This window comes from Theropithecus gelada, chromosome 1, assembly GCF_003255815.1.
Source record: "Theropithecus gelada isolate Dixy chromosome 1, Tgel_1.0, whole genome shotgun sequence".
Classification (NCBI taxonomy): domain Eukaryota; kingdom Metazoa; phylum Chordata; class Mammalia; order Primates; family Cercopithecidae; genus Theropithecus; species Theropithecus gelada.
The window spans coordinates 53,061,869-53,076,884 of record NC_037668.1 but is presented as its reverse complement, the minus strand read 5'-3'; the positions used below and the strand labels follow the sequence as shown (position 1 = coordinate 53,076,884).

At 46.9% G+C, this 15,016-nt stretch overlaps 1 protein-coding gene across 1 annotated transcript in view; it reads right to left on the bottom strand.

The window, feature by feature from the left end:
* MAN1C1 (mannosidase alpha class 1C member 1) overlaps positions 1-15,016 on the bottom strand; it is a 170,493-nt gene that overhangs the window by 101,419 nt on the left and 54,058 nt on the right. The window lies entirely within an intron of this gene.

Here is a 15,016-nt window from a genome sequence, read left to right as displayed (position 1 = left end):
TGAACTCCTTTGACCTACCCTGGCCTCCCATGCACTCCAGCTCACCCCAGTTACTTGTTGTTCCTCTAGCTCTGGACCATAAACTCCTTGAGGCTAGAAACAACACTTGCCTTGCCTCAGTTTCTCCCACAGCAACCAGCACAGGGCTTGGCACAGGTAGGCATCAATGGATGCTTATGGACTGTCACCCAGAGTATGCACGAGTTCTTACGATGCAAGGCAGCTACATCGGCTCTCAGGAGCGTCACGCCAGCACCTTGCTCCCCAGCTGCCCCAGGATCTTCAGGCTGAAGCAGATGCAAGGTGACAGTCCACCCCCAACCCTGTGCTGCAGCCCCCAAGGTCTCCCTCATTTGCCTTTATGGTGTGCCCCTTTTCTCTTGGCATGGCTGGCTGCAGAGGGAGCACAACACAGCAGAGTTCTGGAGTGACCTGTGTAGCAGAGGACGAGCCCGGGGCCCGCAGTGGCAGCAGAGCTGAGACGCAGGTGGATGGGGAGGCAGCCTAGTGTGCCGGGAAATACTCAGGCTCCCAGATCAGAGATGCCTAGGTCCTAATCCCACCTCTGCCGCGATCTCTGTGACTCTGGCATGAAATCAGTTGCATCAGCTGAGATCTGCTTTAGCAAGGGACAAGGCCAGCCTTGCCACCATCCTGATAGGTTGAAATGAAAGAAAGTAGTGGGAATGCCCAGTTTCTGACCAGACACAGCAAGCGATTGACAAACACTAGCTCTGTTTCCTCCTTGACCTTTAAAATACTGGTTCTCCAAGCCTTGGCTATCCACCCCTCCTTTCATCCAGTCTCTTAGCTCTCAAATGTTAGCTGGCATCAGAATCACTGGGGGGTTTGTTAAAACAGGTTATTGGGCCCCACCCTGAGTTTCTGATCCAGCAGGTCTGGGGTGGGGCCCAAGAATCTGCTTTTCTACCAGTTCCCATGTGCTGCTGCTGGCCCATGGGCCACATCTGACAAGCACCTACCTGTTACATTGTATCGCTCACTTCCAGACACTGTCCTGCATCCCTTGGCTTTCCCCTCCTCTCTCCCAGCCTGTGTTTCCCGCCTTAGCGGCCCACTTTCTAGGATATCACCACCTGTATTCTCCATGCTCGGCCACTCCTGGTGCCCACGCTTAGAAGACGTCTCTTCCAGGCACACCAGGACAGTAAACAGCTGCTCTCACTGCTGCAGCCCAAATGCACAGACCAGGAGGGCAGGTAGACCTGACAGGTGCATGGCCTGGACTCTCCGTGAAACGGCAGAATAATCTAGCACCGCTGCCCCATTTCACAGATGATGAAACTGAGGTCCAGAGATGAGAAGTGCTCAGGGCAGCACAGCAGCCAGGTCAGAACCTGGCTCACTCATCTCCCAGAGCAGCAGACACCCCTCAGGCTTGGCCAGACATGTGGCTTCCCATGTGACACATATGCAAACGTCATGGTAATACAGTCAAGCACTTGGCACGGGCTTTGAGTCCTGGTTCCATTCCTCTGTTATTTTCTACTTATCTTCAATCGGCAATAACAACAAATAATTGCCAGGCATGAGTGCTTGAGAGAGAACGGCCTCCTCCCTCAGTCTCTCTTATCTGGGGGCTTTCTCTATTAAGTCAGTGTTGGGGGAGAGCGGGCAGGTGGCTGGGGGGCTGGGGTGGGGAGCAGCAAGCTGTTAAAGCATAAATGACAGCAGAAAAGGAGGAGGAGAGGTCTAAGCGGGGGGCCACACCCCACCCTGAAAATTCCCCCTACCTAGAGAGAGAGAAGTGGGTGTTTGGGAGTAATTACGAGAATCACAGGTATCTACGTGGTCTCAAAGAAGCTGTCACTGCAGGAATGTGAGGTTTGGAATGTGGCCCGTTTTCACAGTCATCCACAACAAGGGAGGGAATGAAGGCACAAAACATCTCAGCATCACTGGGGACTGAATTCACAAGGCAATCAGGGCTGACTCTTCGTGTTTTCGTTCCTTCAATGTACACGTGCCTCCTGACTCAGGCCACGGGTGGCTCAGCCTAGATGCTGGGTGAGCAGGGGACAGGGGATGAAGAGGACAGCCTCCCTCCCAGAAAGGTGGTCCTTCTCTCTCTCCCTAACACAACCTAAGTAAGCCCCTACTAGGTGTCCTGTCCTGTGTCTGGCCTATAGCCACGGTGGGAATGCACTCCCAGCTCCTACCCTCTGCCCCCCTGCCAACTGCCCATCTTCCTTCAGGTCCCAGCTGAAAGGGCACCTTTGCAGGGAGGCCTTCTTCCCAGCCCGAAGTCAGACACCATCCCACATTCCTGATGCAGACCCATGGTGGCCTGCAGTCAAGCTTTTATACCTGCAACTATTTGGTCAAGCCCCCCACCCCCATTCACAGCTACATGCCCCACAGTGCATCCAAGGGCCGGCACAAAGAAGGTGCTTGTTAAGTATTTGCTGAATTGGCTCTGGAGCTTAACACATGGCTGGAAGACTCAACATGGACCACATGCTTCACGGGCAAGACATGTAACAGGCAAACAAGCCAGAGAGGAGGGGCTGCTGGACAACAGGTGTTCAGAAGAGGGCAAGTGTGTGTCTCAAGGGAAGCTTCGTGGATGGATGAACAAGAGTTCTGATGGACAGGTAGAACTGTGAGGGGCAAAAGAAAGAGTGACCCACAGAAAGGCTAATGTTTTCACTCTGGAACTGGTGATGTGTGCCATGGGTAATACCTGGACTTTAGAGACAGACAGTTCCTGACATCATGCTTAGGCAGTTCTGAGACCTCAAAGGTCACCTGGGGAAGTTCCTTAATAGTAGTCTCTCTCTCTCTCTTTCTTTTTTTTTTTTTTTTTTGAGATGGAGTCTTGCTCTGTTGTCCAGGCTGGAGTGCAGTGGTGAAATCTCAGCTCACCACAACCTCCGCCTCCCAGGCTCAAGTGATTCTCCTGCCTCAGCCTCCCGAGTAGNTCTTTTTTTTTTTTTTTTTGAGATGGAGTCTTGCTCTGTTGTCCAGGCTGGAGTGCAGTGGTGAAATCTCAGCTCACCACAACCTCCGCCTCCCAGGCTCAAGTGATTCTCCTGCCTCAGCCTCCCGAGTAGCTGGGATTACAGGCGTGCGCCACCATGCTCAGCTAATTTTTGTATTTTTAGTAGAGATGAAGTTTCACCATGTTGGTCAGGTTGGTCTCAAACTCCTGACCTCAAGTGATCCACCTGCCTCGGCCTCCCAAAGTGCTGGGATTACAGGTGTGAGCCACCATGCCTGGCCAGTGGTCTCTTTTTGAACACTCTCAGTGACGGGCTGCTCTCCACCTTCCCAGGCAGCCCATTCGATTGTGGAGTTTCACAAAGTTCTTCCTTAATCAACGGAAATCTGTTTTCCCTTATGGGCCACAGGGGAGACAATTCTTCCTGCTTCCATACCACAGACCTTCAGCCACGGGGAGCCAGCTCTTGAAGTGCACTCACCTACTGAGCCCTCTGAAACTGCAGACCCACACGACATAGCATTCTTCTAGGTGCCCCACGCCTCTGTCACTCACTTGCTGTAGCTGGTCATTCTTTTGGAAATGAGCAGAAACCGAAGTGCCCACTTGCTCTGGCCACCTCTGTGCCAGATTGTGTAGGTGTGGACTTGTCATTTGTCCCTAATAACTTCCATCTCCTTGGACTCTGCCTATCATTCCATGCTGTAAGAATCTCTCTGGTTAGATCCAACCTTTCTGGAACCAGATCCTATTCAACACATGTGTCTGCCTCCTCTGGGTAATCTGCAGACTTGATGGGACTGCTATCTGCATCTACCCTCAGGTTTTGAACCGACACATAAACAGCCAGCTGAGGACTAAGTCAGGAAAACAGCCTCAGGAGTCTCTCTCCTGGACCCAGCTCCCTTCTTTGTTTGTTTGTTTTGTTTTGTTTTTCTTTGATGTCATTCATCAGCAAGTAAGAAATCTGCCAAGCAATCCGTACAACCCCCGATTCTCCATTTTTGTACACCAAGATATTGTGAAAGACAGGCTAAAATATAAAAACACTCTGCCCTAGTACAGCTAGTACAGAAAAATAAATTGCTTTTATGATTGTTGTTAGAGAACCTATTTTGGCTCCTATAGATCATCATTTTTTATCCTAAATGCTTGCAAATCACTAACTTAAAAATCTATTAGTCCCACTAGGATGGCCATACTAAATAAGATGGATGATGAAAAGTGTTGGCCAGGATATGGTGAAATCAGAAGCCTCATACATGGCTGGTTGCAATGAAAATGGTGCGGCGACTTTGGAGAACAGTTTGGCAAAAAAAGTTAAATATGGAGTTACCATATGACCTAACAATTCTAATTCTAGGTATGTATCTGTGCAGAAAAGTTAATGCAGCAGATCTTAGACGTCTGTCCTCAGAAAGGCCTGCTTGCGAGGTGGGTCCTCAGCTGGTGTCTAGGAACCTGGGTTTTGCGAGTGCTTCTATCAGTCTCTAACTGATAAAGGTGGTTTCCTGTGTCTGGACTGTTTGTACAATGTGGCTTATGCTAAACAGCTACTTTCCTTCTGGAGTCTGGAATGCTGGTACTTGTTAGGAAGGGGGTGGCTACCTCGGGCACTGAGTCTCTAAAGAGCTTCCCTGGTCGATAACACCTTACACATCTTCACTGGGAGAGAACTCTTGGAAGCCTGCACCTGGTTTCCTCTGGATTTGTCCCCATCCACTGTTTCCTTTGCTAATTTTGCTCTGTAAACTTTCTTTTTTTCTTTCTTTTTTTTTTTTTTTTGAGACAGAGTTTCACTCTTATTGCCCAGGATGGAGTGCAATGGAACAATCTCAGTTCACCGCAACCTCTACCTCCCGGGTTCAAGCGATTCTCCTGCCTCAGCCTCCTGAGTAGCTGGGATTACAGGCATGCACCACCACACCCAATTAATTTTTTTTTTTTGTATTTTTAGTAGAAACAGGGTTTCCCCATATTGGTCAGGCTGGTCTCGAACTCCTGACCTCAGGTGATCTGCCCGCCTTGCCTCCCAAAGTGCTGAGATTACAGGCGTGAGCCACCGCGCTTGGCTGCTCTGAAACCTTCCACTGTGATAAATCATCACCATCACAAGAACTATGGGCTGAGTCCTATGAGTCTTCCTAGTACATCACTGAATCCAGGAGTGGTGTCTTGGGGACCCCTAACACGTACCCCAGAAAGATAACAACATATAGCCACACAAAAACCTGGACACAGATGTTCACAGTGGCACTATCTGTAATAACCAAAAAGTGGAAACAGCCCAAATGTCCACGGATTGAATGGATCAACAGAATGTGGTATACCATGCAATGGAATATTATTCAGATGGAAAAAGGAATTAAGCACTGTCATGGGCTACAGCATGGATGAAACTTGAGATACTATGATTAGTGAAAGATGCCAGATGCATAAATGCTACCTGGAGTATGATTCCATTTGTAGGAAATGTCCAGAATAAGCAAATCCATCCAAGCAGAAAGCAGATTAGTGGTTGCCCAGGACTAGAGGAAGGGAGAAATGGGGAGTGACTGTTCATGGGCATGGGGTCTTTTCAGAGTAATGAAATTTTTCTACAATTGATTGTGGTGATGATTCACAATTCTGTGAATATATTAAAATGACTGAGGCTGGTCGTGGTGGCTCACGCCTGTAATCCCAGCACTTTGGGAGGCCGAGGTGGGCAGATCATCTGAGGCCAGGAGTTCAAAACCAGCCTGGCCAACATGGTGAAACCCTGTCTCTACTAAAAACACAAAAATTAGCCGGGCGTGGTGGCAGGTGCCTGTAATCCCAGGTACTCAGGAGGCTGAGGCAGGAGAATTTCTTGAACCCGGGAGGCAGAGGTTGCAGTGAGCCGAAATCGCGTCACTGCATTCCAGCCTGAACCACAGAGTGAGACTCTGTCTTGAAAATAAAATAAAATGACTAAAATGTACACTTTAAAAGTCAGATTTTATGGTATGTGAATTCTCTCTCTCTTTCTCTCTCTCTCTCTCTATATATACACACATACACAAACACACACACACACACATATTTTTTTTGAGACAGAGGTCTTGCTGTGTCACCCAGGCCTTTATCCAGAGGTAGGCTCTATCTCAAAAAAAAAAAGAAAAGAAAAGAAAAAAAGAAAAATGTCATTATTTTTGGAAATACACAATGAAGTATTTTAGGGTAGAGGACATTATATTTGCAACTTTCAGATTGGTTCACAAGACAATATGTATGTACATGCGTATATGTATATTATGCATACAGTGTGCATATATATTATATATATGTAAAGCAAATGAGTGAAAAACAGAGAGAAAGCAAACAGGGTAAAATGTTAACATTTGTGGAGTCTGGGTGAAGGAAAATGTAAAATCTTTGTTAGATTTTTATAACTTTTCTGTAAGTCTGAAATTCTTTTATTTTTTTTTTTAACTCATTTAGGAAACTTTACTGGAGGCTGTCATTTTCACCCAAATTTATACATTACAGAATTCTATTTTTCCTTCACTTTTTATAAATTACAACAGAATGTGGCCATTATCAGTCTCCCTGAAGTTCCTCTTAGCCCCTAGTTCCTCAATGGCCTGGATGGTCTCACCAAGCCTGTTCCCCACGCTGGTCAGAGGAGGAAGAAGTCTGGTGAACAAATTAGGAACTAGCTATTTTGGTTTCTCCTTTTATAATTATATTAGCATGCTCAAAGGAGGTGCCTGTTTTCTTCCTACTCCAAAAAAATTAAAAGGCTCCTTTGGTGGTTCTGAGAATTTTCTACAAGTCTCAGCTCAATTCAGGCTTCAGCCCTCATGCCCGCTTCTCCCACTTCTGGGTCACTCCCTTCTCCTGAAGTCAGCTCTGTGTCCCTTCCTTCCCTCTTCTGCATAAATCCTTTCAGGAAATTTTATAAACAAGGTTTACCTCACTCTCTCTCTCTTGTCTCGTCTCTCTCTTGTCTTGTCTCTCTCTCTGTTTCTCTACCTCTTAATGTATTGAAGGCACACAAGCTCACTGAAGAAAAGCAGATTACAAGAGAAGGAAAACAACTGCCCATTATTTAACTCCAACCACCAATCCCATTTTGTTGTCTTTCTCTCCACTCTTTTCCCTCTCATATTGTACCTTTGTTTCTTCCCATAATTATGACATATTCCAATTTTATTACAAAGGTTTTGTAAATATCACTTTTAATAGCTATATAATAGCCTAGAAAGTAGGTTCATCATCATTTACTTCACCTCTTTCCCATATAATTACACATTTTGGTGATTTCTAGTTTGGGGCTATTGTAAATAATGCCATAGCAAACATCTTTGTGCACATAACATTTTGAATAATTTCCTTAGACCAGAGTTTCTAAGAAATTGCTAAGAAAAAACTTTTAAAGCTATTAATATGTAATGCCCTTTTAAGATATTACAGTCAGACAGCATGTTTTGCCCACCACTGTGCAAAACTTGGTGAACAGGAAACAATGTATAACGATTTTGTGACGATACAGTAAAGTAGTTCAGTTGGGGAGATAAAACGAACAAAATGAACAATCATCACTCACATCTGTGCAGCTCTTTGCATATTTTAACTCATTTGATTTGGCCAGTTCAGTGGGCTTGACAGGATAGATATTTTTTCCATTTGGAAATAATTATGCCAGGGCTAAAGTAGGAGATGTAAAGTAGTAAACAGGTATTAAAAATTATGTTTACAAATGTTTCATGATAGGTAAAAACACTCATTACATATTATTAGGTGGAAAAGCAGAACACAAAATTACATAGCATGAAATTCACCGGCCTATGTATGAGTGTTTGCAAAAAAGACTGAAAGAAAATACACCAAATTCTTAACAGTGGTTATGTCTGATAGAAGTTTAGTGATTTCCTTTTCTTCTTATTGACCTATATTTTCTGAATTTTCTACAATGAATATCTAGAAATGTTTTGTGATGTGAAAAATACAGGTTGTTAAAATGAAAAACAAAAAGAAGACATCATATGGCGCTACCCTTAAGTCAGAAGAAAGTGCTTGGGTGGTCAGCCGTGGGGTAGGTGGGACCAAGTTAGGTTTTGATTAAAAAAAAAAAAAGGAGGTCTTTACAGCCGGGAGTCAGAGAGAAGGTCACCCAGCAAGAGAAACAACATCAAACAGAAGCACAGATCCAGAACTCCAGAGTCAAAGAGAATTTTAGGACCAGAGACATCATCTATTCTCAAAGCCACATTTTATAAGAACTATATGAGACTCAGAAAGGGAAGGGACTTGCCTCGGCTAGGACTCAGACACTAACAGCACAGAGATAATCATGTCTCTAAGAGCATGGGCCAGGGCGGTGCCATAGCTGACTGGGGAAAGGGCCAGAGCTGCAGCAAGAGATACTCAGGACAGGTGCAAGAACATGATAGTCGGAACCAATCAATGTGAGAAGTACATACCAAAAGAAACTGTACCCCTGTCCCCACTGGGTTCTAGAAATGCACAACAGACAGTCATTGTGTGTGTGTGTGCGTGTGCGTGTGTGTGTGTGTGTCCACGCTAGAGATACAGCGTGGCTCTAGATGGTCTCTGGAAGCCCCTCCCTTCCTGTAGCCTGTGATTTATAGATTCAAAGAGCACCTAACAATAGACCACAAAGCCTTCCCTTCACTCAAGTCTTGCAAAGGCGGAAAACAAAGCTCCAAAGATAGAGACACAGGCAGAGCCATCGGAGCTGAATCCTAAGAAATCTCTTCAGTTCTTCCTCAAACAAAAGATGTTCTTGTCTACCTGAACAAATCAAAATGACATGGAATTTTTTAATGCAAAATATTTACTAGTGTGAGGCAGGACATTATTATTTGGTTTAAGATTTTCTTTCTACTTGTGTCAGAGCTCAAGGGTTCTCTCGTGCAGAAAAGAGACTAGAATCAATCACCCAGGCACAGATGCCCACTCAGCTGAGGACCCCAGAACAATGCCATCGAGAGAGAAAGGATGCATTCGAGGAGGGGAGGACATGTGGGTGCCGGCAGACCACTCCCAGAGTGGAAGACTCTAAAGTTTGTGTTGGACAGTTATTTAGGGGGGACAACTTAGAAAGAAGGGGGTGAGCACTGAATATTGAGACATTCTCCCCCACTTTAAAAAATCACACACATACACACAAGGCCAGCTCTGGCAGTGACCCAGAACCACAGTTGCTACATTCAAAGCTGCCAAGAAGGGAAATGGATTTTCCTAGTCATTAAAGACAAGTGCTCACACCATGACGTGCAGCCTTATTGGCGTCTCCCAGCAGTGACACCTGGCCCCATTTGCAGGGGCCAAGTGGGAAGGGATTTGGTCTCTAATGATTCTGGGATCTAATGACTATGCAGACAGAGAGCTTAGAACATTGGTTTGGTTTTTTCCTCTCTCTCTCACTTTCTTTTTTTTTTTTTTTTTTTGAGACAGAGTCTTGCTCTGTCACCCAGGCTGGAGTGCAGTGGCCGGATCTCAGCTCACTGCAAGCTCCTCCTCTCGGGTTCACGCCATTCTCCTGCCTCAGCCTCTCGAGTAGCTGGGCCTACAGGCACCCGCCACCTCGCCCGGCTAGTTTTTTGTATTTTTTAGTAGGACAGGGTTTCACCGTGTTAGCCAGGATGGTCTCCACCTCCTGACCTCGTGATCCGCCCGTCTCGGCCTCCCAAAGTGCTGGGATTACAGGCTTGAGCCACCGCGCCCGGCCTCTCTCTCTCACTTTCAGCACAGTCCAAGGAAAGAGCTGACAGCTTGGTACCTAAACACTATCCACGTTAGATTTTCTGATCCAGTCCCATTTATTGGCACAACACAACATGACCTGGTTGGTGATTCCAACGAGGCTCCTGCAAATACACAGCCCAGGTCTATCGCTCAGAAGCTGGTCACAGGAGGGGGTATGGTTGCCCTGGGAGGTGGAGCTGGGGAGTAGAAGGGGAGGTGCTGCTCCAACCCTCTCAGTTTCGGGTTTATTCGAGCTATTGAAAGGCCAATGTGGGGAATAAGCATGTGATACAACTCCCATACACCTGAGGTCCAGACAGCTCGCCCATATCCTGCCCATGGGGATTCAGGTTTGAGCAGTTTCAGGAATTGCATCCTGTCTGCAGCTGTTTCTAAGGCATTAGGGTCGAGAGTGTGCAGGCACTCTCAGGCAAAGACCCTTGCGGCTCAAAATGCTCCAGGAACCAGGGGCAGGGCCACCCAGGGAGCACGTTAGAAACAGAGTACCTCAGCTCCACCCTCCCACCTGCTTAATCTGAAGCAGCATTTTAACAAGAGCCCCAGGTGATTCAAATGCACATTGAAACTTGAGAGGCTGCTCCAGGGCTCTGCCACCTTACTGGCTGTGTGGCCTTGAGCGAGTGCCTTAACCTCTGAGTCTCAGTTTCCTCATCTGTAAAAGGACAGAAATACTTAATCCTTAGAATAACCCTGAGAGTAAATAACATATGTAAAGTGTTGAGCACAATGGCTGGTATATAATATGTGCACAATAAAAAGCAGCCACGGCATGGATGTGGTGAAAAGGGAACACTTTTACACTGCTGGTGGGAATATACGTTAGTACAACCACTACGGAAAACAGTATGGAGATTCCTTAAAGAACTAAAAGTAGAACTACCATTTGATCCAGCAATCCCACTACTGGGTATCCACCCTCACCAAATAAGTGATTATATGAAAAAGACACATGCATACACATGTTTATAGCAGCACAATTCGCAACTGCAAAGATATGAAACCAACCCGAGTGCCCATCGACCAATGAGTAGATAAAGAAAATGTGGTACATATATACCATGGAATACTACTCAGCCATAGAAAGGAATGAAATAATGTCCTTTGCAGCAACTCAGAAGGAGCTGAAGGCCCTTATTCTAAGTGAAGTAACTCAGGAATGGAAAACTAAATATTGTGTATTCTCATTTATAAGAGGAAGCTAAGCTATGAGAACACAAAGGCATAAGAATGATATAAGGGACTTTGGGGACTCAGAGTTGGGGAAAGATGGCAGGGGTTGAGGGATAAAAGTCTACATATTGGATACAGCATAAACTGCTCAGGTGACAGGTGCACAAAAATCTCAGAAATCACCACTAAAGAACTTAAATATGTAACCAAAAACTACCTGTACCCCAAAAACTATTGAAATAAAAAAATCAATCAATCAATAAAAAGCAGCCACTGGATACTGCTATCCTATTAACGTATCCACTAAAAGAGAAATATCTCTCCATCCACTTCTCTTCGTACCACCACCGTGAGCACCACCCTAATCCAAACCACTCCCATCTCTCCATGGAACTCCTGCGACTGCCTCAACTCGCCTAGACGGGCCCTCCCTGGCTTCCTACACTGCTCTCCACAGTGTAGCCAGGGTGGTTATTTGAAGTGCAAATTTATTCATCTCTCTCTGCTTCATCCCAAACACACACTTAAATAAACTCCTTCTTGAGGCCCATCAGGCCCCAGGAAGTCACCCACTCATGCCTTCAGTCAGCTTGTCCTCCCCATCTCTGCCCCAGCCACACTAGCTTTCTCTCTCCGTTCCTCAGCGAACCACGCCTCCCCCTGCCACAGGGCCTTTGTGCACAACAGTCCGGCTCCTTGGACCACTCCTCCCTCCTGTTTTTGCCTGCCGAATTCCACTCATCTTTCAGCACCCAGGCTTGGTTGCCACTTCCAAGAGAAGTCTTCCCTTCAGGTTGAATCACCCTATTATGGAGGATTATTAAAGTCAAAATTTTACATCAGTTGTGTGACTGATTAATTAGTATCTATTTCCCCCCATGAGAATGCAGGCTCCACGAGGCTCTGTTGACTCCATTGCTCATTATTGCTCCCTGGTACCTAGGAGAGTACCCAGCACATACAGACTTTCCATAAAAATATGTTGATTAAATGACTAAGGATGGTGACAACACAGGAGGCACCCTCTAGGGCTGCTCATGTCAAAGGATTAAGGGGGATGCCTGTGACAGAAGCGCTCACTGCCCAGGGGCCTTGCCTCAACAAGGATTTATCAAAGGCCCAATAAGGGGACAGCTCCGATTGTGAGGCCACAACAGCAAGAGCAGGTGAGACCGTTCCCGGCGAGACTTTGGTCCTGGAGCAGCATGCAGACAAACAAAAGCAGCTGCGCAGAGAAGGCCACCAGACCTGGGAGCCGCTGCATCGGGACGGGTCCCCATCCGCTCTGTTCTATCACAGATTGGGTGTTAGGTGGGGGCAGGGAGACAGCGTGTGGGGGACACAGATGAGGGACAGTGGAAAAGATCTTAGGGCACCCACAGTGAAATTCCAATGCGAAATGGTTCAACAAAACCTGCCCATGGGCAGGTGTCTCCACCATTTCCAAAATGCTTTGCCTTTTTCATTTGAGCCTTACAGTCACCTGTAAGTTAGGCAGGGTAGAGGACATCACCCCCATTTTACAGCAAAAGAAACCGCACTTCCACATACAGACATTTATGGGACGTATTGTGTCATGCACACTGCTAAGTGCTTTTGTATGCACGTGCACATGCCGTTTTCACCACACCTCCGTGAGGTGGTCCTGGGGAGGAGGTAAGGCGTAGCAGTTCAGAGCCTGGCTTTGGATCCTGGCTTTACCCAGCTGTGTGTCCCTGGACAAGATACTTAACCTCTCTGTGCCTCAATCTGTTCATCTGTTTAAAAACAATGATACTGTTATACTTACCTAGTGTTTTCCATGAATCATCAGTGCTTTACATATAAACAAATTTAACCTTCACACTAATCTTATAGGATTGGTACAACATCACTCTCATTTTCAGGTAAGGAAACTGAGGTACTTGCCCAAGTATCATACCAAGTAAGCAGCAGAGGCAGGATAGGAATGCAGGTGGTCTGTGCTCACGGGCACAATACTCCACTGCCTCACAGAATGGAGCGGTAACCGTGCCTGCCTTCCCTGGGTGCTGCAAGGATTAGTTACAATGCCAAGGCCCTGGGCACAGCACCTGGGCACAGCACACTCCGCTAAGTGTTCGCAGGTGCTCCACCTGCCCCGGGCTTCCCATTTATTGTCTTCCCTGCATCGGGAGACAGCACCGTCATCCTGCTGCTGGCTCACATCAGAAACCAAGTCCTCTCAAGTCTCCTTTTCTCCCCACCCAAATCCATTCAACAGGATTTCTGGCGACGACATCTCTGACTCACCTCCTTTCCCCCTCCCCGTCCACCTCTGGCTGGCATCTGCTCATCTGTAATGGTCTCCGGCTGCCCTCTCTCCCCCCATGTCACCCCCACCCTTTCTCCAAATAGCTACCAGGGCCACCCTTTGAAAATGCAAACCATTAAATGCCATTCCTCTCTGTAAGAGCCTCCAACCACCAGCCCCACGGCAGTGAGCCTCAAAACACCTACCTGCCTCTTGGACCTTTCCCCACCATGCTTCAGCCGCAGGGCCTTTGCCCATCACCTCAAACACACACAGTCCCTCTTGCCTAGGGCAGGAAGATCAATGGCCACCAAAGGTTCTAATCCTCAGAGCCTGTGAATGTTGGGTTACAAGATAAGATGGAATTAAGGTTTCAGATGGAATTACAGTTGCTAATCAGCTGACTTGGGGAGAGGGAGATTAGCCTGATTATCGAGGTGGGCCCAGTATAATCAGAAGGGTCCTTATAAGTAGGACAGAGAGGCAGGAGAGTCACTGTCAAAGTGACGAGATGTGAAAAAGACTCCACCACTGCTGGCTTTGAAGATGGAGGAAGATGGCCATGAGCCAAGGAATGCAGAGATGCAGGCAGCCTCTCCAAGGGATTCATTCTCCCTGTGATGGTTCATGGTAGATGTCAACTTGACTGCACTAAGGGATACCCAGATAGCTGGGAAAGTATTCTTTCCAGGATACTGGAATGGGTATGTCTGTGAGGGTGTTTCTGGAAGAGACTAACATTTGAGTTGGTGGGTTGAGTTAGGAAGGCCCGCCCTCACCATCCCATCAGCTGAGAGCCGGCATATAAAAGGTAGAGGAAAGGCAAATACTCCCTCTCTCTCTCTCTCTTCTGGAGCTAAGGCACCTTCCTCTCCTGCCCTTGGAATCAGAACAAGTTCTCTGGCCTTTGGACTCTGGGACTTGCACCAACTGCCCCTCCACCCCCAGGTTCTGAAGCTTTTAGCCTCGAGCTGAGAGTTACACTGCTGGCTGCCCTGGTTCCCAGGCCGTTGGGCTTGGACTGAGCCACGCTACTGGCTTCTCTGCTTCTCCAGTTTACAGATGCCCTGTTGTGGAACTTCCCAGCCTCCATAATCATGCGAGCCAATTCCCCTAATAAGTCCCGCCCCTACCCTCTCCTATTGGTTCTAGTTATCTGCAGAATCCTAATTAATGCACTCCCCTAGAACCTCCAGAAAGGAATGCAGCAAGGCCTGGCCAACACCTGTGTTTTAGACCAGTGAGACCGTTTCAGACCCCTGACCCACTAAACTGTAAGTTGAATGAACTTGTGTTCTAAGTCACTGAGTTTTTGTGATTTGTTACTGCAGCAAGATAAAACTAATACACTACCTCAGGGCCTTCGTACATGCCAATGAATAACCAAATGAACAAACCAACCCACCAAATCTCCAGTGCATTTTCCATTCCACCACGGCACGTTCCTACATGAGGAGTTCTGATGTTCTGGGGCATGGGCACCAGCATTCTGAATTCACTATCCTCCTATGGCCCCCTATTGTCCATCAGTGACAATACCTAACACCTCTAGGGGATAATCATTTATTTCATGTCTGTCTCCTTTGCCCTTGAATGCTGGAACCTACTCCCCTCTGTATCCCCAAGCCCTAGCACAGAGCTTGGCCATAAAGAGGGAGTCAACATAGCACATCAGTACTAACAATGGACATGCATTGCCTCTATTATCCAGTAGTGGGCATCCACTGAGCACTTACTGTGTGCCACCCACTGGGTTAGGCCCTTCACAAGCATTTAATCCTACGCCAGCTCCTCAAGGTAGGTTATTATTAGCCCTATTTTACAAGATGAAGCAATGAGTCCTGGAGGGTGAAATA